General features: G+C 44.5%; 1 pseudogene across 1 annotated transcript; it reads right to left on the bottom strand.

Annotated features, from left to right (window-relative positions):
• Nucleotides 1-7996: 7996 nt before the first annotated feature.
• Nucleotides 7997-8630, bottom strand: LOC307110217 (transmembrane protein 41A-like; annotated as a pseudogene). Its single transcript has one exon. The product of its transcript is annotated as a transmembrane protein 41A-like (transcript).
• Nucleotides 8631-8838: the final 208 nt, after the last annotated feature.

The following is an 8838-nucleotide window of genomic DNA, read 5'->3' on the forward strand; positions in this document are numbered from 1 at the left end:
ATATTCAAAGCATGTTGCTGGTTACGAAGCTTCTTCGTGTACAAACTCTCATTTGCCTCACAGAAACCTTCAAAGGCAGGCATTTTTAATATTTTCCCTAGTTTGAAGGATGGCTTTAATACAGTTCATTTTAATACATATTTATTGAGCATCTACTTTGCATACAGAATTGGTGTTAGATTTAAAAAATAATAGTGCTTGCTCTTAGCAAGTTCATAGTCTAATAAGAAAGATATATGTCACTTTGATGTTTTCTGGTACGATTCCTTTCAGTAGAATGACAAGTAATAGAAGCAGGAGGAATTTTTCAGTTTAAAAAAATCATCATTGTGCAAATATCAAAATCGATTCAGGCAAGATATTCAATGGATGCTAAAACCATCTGGTGAAAATTTGGCGAGGATTAGGGTATTTACCACCTCAAACTATCACCCCACAGATTACTTACTAATTACAAGAGGGGAAATGATAAACTTATACTATAAAAACTTGGAAGGTAACACTTAACAAAGTGACAAAAGTAAACAAGACCAAGACTAGGACCAAGTGAGACCATGGGCCTCCCAATATGATGCACTGGAAAGAACACGGCATAATTTATGTAGAACTCCTGCCAAAAATATGCAGCTAAAATGACCATGAATAAACCATCACACATATCCAGACTGAGGGGCATTCTACATAGCACCCAGCCGGCACCTTCAGCCTGTCAAGGTCGTTAGAGGAAACGGACGCCAGCAGAAATGCTCCAGATCAGAGACTGAATGAAGAGCTCTCACAACTGAATGCAACGTGTGTTCCTGGATCGGGTTCCCTATCTGAAAAAAAACTGCCCTAAAGGATAGTTAGGGGGTAATCTGGAGAAATTGAGTGTCACTCCATAAGAGCAGAAGCCTGTTTGAAGTGAGTAGATGAGTGCGTGGCAGAATCCCGCCTACCTGACATCACTCATCAATGTCTGAAAGCTCTCTCGTAATTAATTCTTGATGTCCCCCCACTTGTAAGTCTCATATTTCCCATGCAGTATGATGTCAGCACCATCTTCCCAGTTGCTCAAGCCAACCACCTAGAAGACAGCTCTTTTTCTCTCTCTTACCCTCACAGCCTGTCTCTCAGCAACTCCTGCTGACTTTACCTTCACAGTGTGCTCCACCGAGCCACTGCTGCTCCTCACTACCACTCCGGTTCAACCCTATCATCTTATGGGAGGACTACAAAAGTAACCTCTTCCTTTCCCCTGCAAGCCATCTTTCACAGACGGGCCAAAGACATTTTTTCCCTTGTAAATTAATATGTGACCCTACCCTGCCCAAACCTCCCCCACGTTCCCACTGAGCTTAGAATAAAGTGCTGAAATCTATCTCTTCCCTGGAAGAGCCCTTATCTCCTGCAGCCTCAGTGCTGAGACTTCTGCAAACCCCACAGAGAGGGTACCTGTGAGTGGCTCACCACCCAACTGTGTTCCCAACCTCACAGGGTGTCTTCTGGTCAAGTTAGGGCAAACATGGGACCTGAACATTGGAATGGGACCTATGAGAAGCTGAGGTCCTTGTGAAGCTGAGGACCCAGTGAAGCTGAGGACCTTGTACCCCTGAATTCTGCTAAGTTTTCTTTGTAGAAGCAGCTCTTACATGCCTGCCTAAGGTTTGCTCCCTTTGCCTGAAGAACCGTATGGGCCTCCCTAGGGCACCGCTGATTCCCCTCAGGACCCATCATCCCTCTTTGCTTCTAAACCCAAAACTAGACTCAAGGCTCAAAAGGCCCAAAGTGTGAGGTGCAAGGAGGTTCACTAAACAACAATAGAGCTGCATTCGTTTTCCAGGATACACAGAGGGGAGCCTGGGCGGGGCTGTCGGGAAACGGATGAGGTATAGGGTCCAGGAAGAAGAAACATAAATTTGGGTCAGAGCAGATTTACTAACATGGGCCGCTGAGGAGAGATTCTGGGCTTAGTTTTAGCTTGAGGGATAGGGAAGGGCTCTAAGAGTTTGTTTGCTTAGTTGACTAAAATATGAACCCCAAATGGCCTGCATTACATTAAGTTAAAAGGCCAACACTGCCTTGGTGTATAGTAGAGGAAGGTATATAAAGACTTAGGGAGATTGGATATTAAAATGAGTTCATCATGTAAGACATATTTACTCTCCCCTCTTCCGGAGGGTCTACGGGACACATTTACCCCCACAACTGTGAGAAATAAACATATGAGAGAAGCCCCAGCATCATTAAACAGTTCATTAGTCACTCTTCTCTGTAAGTCAGAAATCACAGCAGGGACTGCTCCATTGAACTGGGATCTCTACAGGGAAGAGTATAGTGGGAGATGGGGTGACAGGGCCCAAATGTTGGCACTTAATTGCCAAAGCCCAGGTGGGCATGGTTACTGTCATGGGCAGCAGGGTCAAAGCAGTAGCCAGAATTGTCTGGCTCTCAGAGATCTATGACATTGGCTTGTTGGTCTTGGTGTCCCGAGAAAAGAAATAGACATGTAGTCTACTCCAGTTCTACTTGGTCTGTATATGCAGAGGAGTTCTAAGGAACAAGGTCTGATGTGAAAGGCAAAAAACACGGTCACCGTCCCACAGTCAGTCCGAGACGAGCCCCTTTACAGGCTCAGAACCCTTTGGATAGAAGAGAGCCTGGGTCTACTGAGGAAGACCCTGCGACAGTCCAACCCTACCCTGTCAATCTTTCTCAGCCTTCTCCAAAGAAATTACAGCCCTTTACCAGGGTCACTGTGTTTGGGGGGAAGAAAAATAATCACATGATTCAGGAATTAGACACTGGCTCTGAACTGACACTAATTCCTGGAGACCCAAAATGTCACTGTGGCCAGTCAGAGTAGGAGTTGGCAGAGGTCAGATAATCAATGGATTTTTAGTTTCTGTCCCTCTGATAGTGGGCCCAGTGGACCCTGAACCCATCCTGTGGTATTTCCCCCATCCACGGAATGCATTGAGTGTACCACATACTCAGCCAGTGGGAGAGTCCACACACTGTTCCTGTCCTGTGGGTAGAGGGCTATTGCGGAGAAGGCCAAGTGGAAGCCACTGGCACTGGGCTACCTATAGAACTAGTAAGACATGCGTAGTGCAGCATTCCCAGAGAAAAATGCAGAGACAAATGCTACCAATTAAGGACTTGAAATATGCAGATGTGGTGATTCCAACCATATGTCCATTTAGCTTACCTATCAGGAAACAGATGGATCTTGGAGCATGACAGTGGATTATCATAAACTTGGTCAGATGGTGATGCCACAATTGGAACTGCTGTTCCAGAGGTGGTTTTGTTGTTTGAGCAAATTAATACTTCCCCTTGGACATGGTAAGCAGCTATTGATCTGGCAAAGGCTTTTTTCACTATACCTGTTGGTAAGGACCACCAGAAGCAGTTTGCTTGCAGCTCACAAGGGAAGCGATACACCTTCACTGTCCTACCTCAGGGGTATAGCAACTCTCCAGGCATGTGTTATAACATAATCCACAGAGATTTTGATCACCTTTCCCTCCCACAGAACAGTACACTGGTCATCTATTTGGATGATATTATGCTGATTGGACCTGGTGATCAGGAAGTAACAACTGCTCTTGGCATATTGGTAAGACATTTGCATGCCAGAAAGTGAAAAATAAATCTCACAAAAATTCAGGGGTTTTCTACCCCAGTATAATGTCTAGGGGTCCTTATCAAAGAATTCACTTTACAGTAAGTTAAGGATGGCAACGGGCCTGTGCTCATGGAATTTGCTGGTCCCATCATGTCCTTCATCATCCTGCAGCATCTGACTTGATAGAACAGTGGAACGGCCTTTTGAAGACTCATGATGCTAGCTAGGTGGCAATACCCAGTGGGTCTGAAACCAAGTCCCCCAGCATTCAGTATATGGTGCTGTCTCTCCCATAGCCCAGATTTATGGATCTAGGAATCAAAGAATGAAACATTAACTGTTATTCCTAGTGATCCACAAGATGTTTAATGAATCCACTAGATCCAATAAGTGTTTGCTTCCTCTCTCTGTGCCTTTAGGCTTTACTTCTCCAGAGACCTTAGTTCCGAAAGAAGAATACTTCCACCAGAAGACACAACAATAAATCCACTGAACTGGACGGCTGCCACCCAGCCACATGGGGCTCATTATGTATCTGAAACAACAGGCAAAGCAGTGGTTACTGTACTAAAGAGATGACTGATCCTGATGATCGGGAGAATTGGGGTTGCCACTATACAACAGAGATAAGCAAAAGTATGCCTGGAATACTTACGGCCTGCTTTAGTCCTCCAGCTGCTGTAATTAAAGTCCATGGAAAACTACAACCCAATTCAAGCAGGACTACTAATGGCCAGACCCTCAGGAATGAAGGTTTGGGTCACTCTATCAGGCAAAGGACCAAGCTAAGGTGCTTGAAGAAGACAAAAGGAATGCAGAATGGGTAGAAGAAGATAGTTACATATACCAGCTACGTTCATGTGCCCAGTTTAAAAACAAAAAGTATAACAGTTATGAGTATTTCTTCCTTGTTTTGTGAAAAAATTAAATATATAAAATTTAATATCAATATATTAATATGTAAATATATAAATATATTACTCTAAATGCATCACATGCATATTTGTAATTTTTCCTTCTCATATTCCATTATCATCCAACATCACGTGTTAATAACAGTTAACTTTCTAGCTCAGTGTTTAAGATTCAAGACGAAGAAGAGTGAACACTGTGTAAGGGCTTTGCAATGGCTTCCGGGGAAAGTGTTGGTATATTTTTGGTTGTTCTCAGAATGGTTGTGTCATTTAGGCACAGTAGGACTTTGCTAGCACCCTTATGTGGATATTAAGTGTATTTAAGGAGATGTGTGGGGTACCAGGAGTGATCTGAGATGGTCTTTTTGATGTGTCAGCTTGCCTAGGCTACAGTCCCCAGTTACTCAGTAGAACACTAATCTAGATGTTGGTATAAAGATATTATGTGGATATGATTAAAATCCATAATCAGTTGACTTTAAGTAAAAAAGATTATCCTAGATAATCTGAACAGCCTTGATGTAATCATTTGAATGGACTTAAAAGCCAGGCTCAGGCTTCCCTGAGAGGAAAAGAAATTCTGCCTGTAGACAGCAATTTCAGCCCATGCCCAAGAGTTCCTGATAGCCTCCCCTATAGAGTCCAGACTTTCTTGGCCAGCCCCCACAATCATGTATGCACAGTCCTCGTAATAAATCCCTTAGTATGTCTCCTACTTGTGTAGCTTCTAGGATTGTACTTCACTGATAGAATTGGGTTCTGGAGGTTTTAAATTGCATAAGACAAGTAGCAGCACTTAACCATCAATAGCAAAATGGGTGTCATTGCCAAAGTAGTTTGCAAGGTCTGAGGCAATAAGCAGGGCTTAAACTGCATGGCTAATTGCTGATGGAGAAATAGAAAGCTACCTATGGTATTGTGCTGCTTGTATAATTAAAAAACAACAACAACCAGGGCTGGCAAGCAGAAGGCTACCATCAGCTTCAATAGTAGAGATGTACGGGTCTTTACTCAGTTTTTAGACTGTCTGGGCAGACCCCAGGCTCACCAATGAAGTGGAGTCCCTGCCATACTGCAGGAAGATCGTGCAATGTTACTGCAAGTACATACAGTATGTACTCTCTAAATCCTTTCCCAAAGTGGCATGAGGACATTTGCCAGGTGACTGTGTCCTGAGGAAAGGGAAATACCTTGATTTTTTAAGAACCATTAGACATCGGATTTGAGCTGACTCTGATACCAGGGAACTCAAAATGCCATTGCACTACTCTGACTGGAGCAGAGATTAATAGAGGGCAGATGATCAATGGAGTTTGGACCCGAGCCCATCCTCAGTGAGTCCACTGAGCCTATCACGCCATTCTGCAGTTATTTTTGGCATCTGGGAAAGCCCTTGTGTTGATTCCCTGGCTTGTGGTGGAAAGGCTCTGTGGTAGGCAAAGACAGTCAAGGGGAGCCCCTGACATGCCCCACTTGCACCTCTGGAAAGATAGAGTATCAGGGATCATGTAGCAACTGGGAGTATTGCAGAAGTTACCACCACCATCAAAGGATTACAGGGTGTGGGGGCGATAATCCACATTATATCTCTTCTCAATGACCTGTCTTAGCCCTGTGAACACCTGGTTGATGATGGTACCCAACTGTAAACTTAACCCAGTTGCAGCTGTTGTGGCAGATGTAGGATCTAGAAAGGATTAAATCAACCCAGTTGGGAATATAGCTACTTATTTGTTAAATGTATTCTTGATCCCCATCAGTACCAAATATTAAAGAATAGTTTTCATTTACATGGTAAGGGCAGCAGTACTCAGGCACTATATTTCCCAAAAACTATGTTAACTCTTTGCCATACTATAGTGCTAAGAACCTTGTTAATTTTGACATTCTGAAGACCTTCACGAAGCTCCACCATGTGATAATTATACTTGCTGGGTATTCTAGATGAGTACTTTTCAAACAATCTGACACTTTTTTTTATCATTTATATCCTTTATTTGGGAGCTTACTTTTCCTGTAAACTCACAGCCGATAAGGCACATTGTTGCAAGATCATGGGGATGAGGGAGAGAGACCAACCTGAGGGTCCTAGTAAAGGACAAAGTGGGACAGCTTCCTGTTCTTCCCTCCCTCCCCCGACTCCAGGAGCAAAGAGTCACAGGTTTCCAAGTCCAGGTGGCCTCCTCTTCACCCCCACCCTTGTTACCAAGCTTCTTTTAAAGCAACACATCTTTAAAAATTAAGTTCTTCTGTTTTTGTTTTGTGTATTTTTTTTATCATACGAGTCCAAAAAGCAATGCTTGGGAAGTCATTCTCAAGAATTCATGTAGAACAGGTGGCCTAGATTAAAGCCTTGGCAAGATTCTTGGCCAACCCAAATCAAAAACCCAGCAGATCATGCACAAGCGCAACAGTTCTGGTGAGAAATGACGAGTTACTCCTTGCCGGGTACAGGACCCCAGAGTTGGTCAGTTTAGGAGCCAAGGTCCTTCTGTCCTTGGAAGTATGAAATCAGGTCAGTGCCAATTCAATACTGCTGCTCTAGGAGGCAACAACAGCTGCAGATAATCGAAACACAGCACAAGAAAGAAACCCAAACCAAGTTTTCCTCTTAGAATTAAAAGATAAAATAGCATTATTCCTCAGTTATTCTTGGCAAATGACAAATTGAAAAACATCCAGAGGGCAATATCTGGGGGCACTGAGTCCATTCTCCTAGCAGGAGGGAGAAGGGATTCACACACAGAAAGCACAGGTTAGAAAATGTACTGATGGTCATTTGGTTCAGGCGAGTCAAGGGCCCTGCACTTCCAGAGGGATGAGAGTTTCTCCAGTGCGTATCCGTGGCATACAGAGTGTGCTCCATTCATATTTAATAATCTGTCTGCAATCAGCTTAATTGTCAGGCCACGCAACCAAGAGGAAACCTGACATATATGGTAACCTCGGGGTGTCTGAACACAAAGAGCATCGCAGAAATCACTGTGCCCTTGAACTGTACACAGACGTTCTAAGCAGCTTTTTTCCCCTCGGTTTATGGAAGAGGTAGGTCATCCACAAAAAAAGAACAGAAGACACACCTGTCACTATAGCCCATCACTTTGCAAAAGAGGCACCCTGGACAAGGACAGTCGGCACCCTCTCCCTAGGCAGCTCTGGGCTTGGCAAGAGGCAAATAAATACAAAAGACTACCCTGAGCTCCTTGTTACTCCATAAAATAGAAACAGGGTTTTCTGAGCGGCTATCCAGTCCACAGAGTGCCCTGCTGAACCAGGGCTGGTTTGAGAACCTGATGTAATTCACCTTCTACCGCACAGTGTGTGTCCTTCATGACGAGGCACTGCACACGGATGAATACTGTCCAAACCACCCGTTGAGGGTAATTAAAAAACAAGGAGGGGCTATAGAGGACCACACGCATGACACACAGATGCAGTAGAGTCCAGGGACACACAACCAAAACAATCCAGATCACATGGCCTTTCTGTTGTTTAGATGGTTGGCATTGCTTGTTTCATTCAAATGCAGGTCTTTCTGACTGAACTTTTGATGGGGGTTCCAGGAACTAAGGCCACCAGAGCGATGGCCAACAGCTTAAAGACAGTTTCCCAGGAGCAAAGGGCATCCAGAGAGGTGAGGGTTGACAGGATGGAGCCTGTCCGCACACAGATGAAGTTGTAGGGAATCAAACCGGTAAGCACAGAGAACTGCCCAATGGGGATGTTCAGAATCGGGGCCCAGAGGTTCAAGAACCAGTTTGGTGCCATGGGGAAAAGTCTCAAAAACAGTAAGAAAAGAAACAAGCTGTTTCTGTCCTCCTCCACCTTCCCCTGCAGCAGGGCCACTTTATCCGGAAAGTAGGAGACCACCAGTGGTTTGCCAAATATACTGGAAAGCAGGTAGCCGCATGTGGCACCCGCTGAAGTCAACACACAACACAGCAGAAGCCGCAGCCAAGGCCCAGACAAAGCACCCACCAAAACGTTCTGCCTTCAGTGTCCTGGGCGGAGCCCCGTGTTGGTGCGCGGGGCAGTTGTGTCCACAACAAGCACAAGGCGAAGGTGCAGCCGATGAAGACCAGGAGCAGGCGGAGCAGGGGGCGCATCTCGGAGCCCGCACCCGGACCCGCCTGCTGCAAGGAGCCTGGAGGCAGTGCCTGCACCGCGCCACACGCAGCCCAAGCCCCTTATCTGACACTTTTATAAACTTCAATAAAAATGGATGACTAAGAAAATAAATTAAAAACAGACATATGGAATGAATTTTTAAATTATTAGAGTCAATAGATATAAAATTATATTTCAATAAATATA

Source organism: Cnephaeus nilssonii (genome assembly GCF_951640355.1).
Source record: "Cnephaeus nilssonii genome assembly, chromosome: 13".
Lineage (NCBI taxonomy): Eukaryota > Metazoa > Chordata > Mammalia > Chiroptera > Vespertilionidae > Cnephaeus > Cnephaeus nilssonii.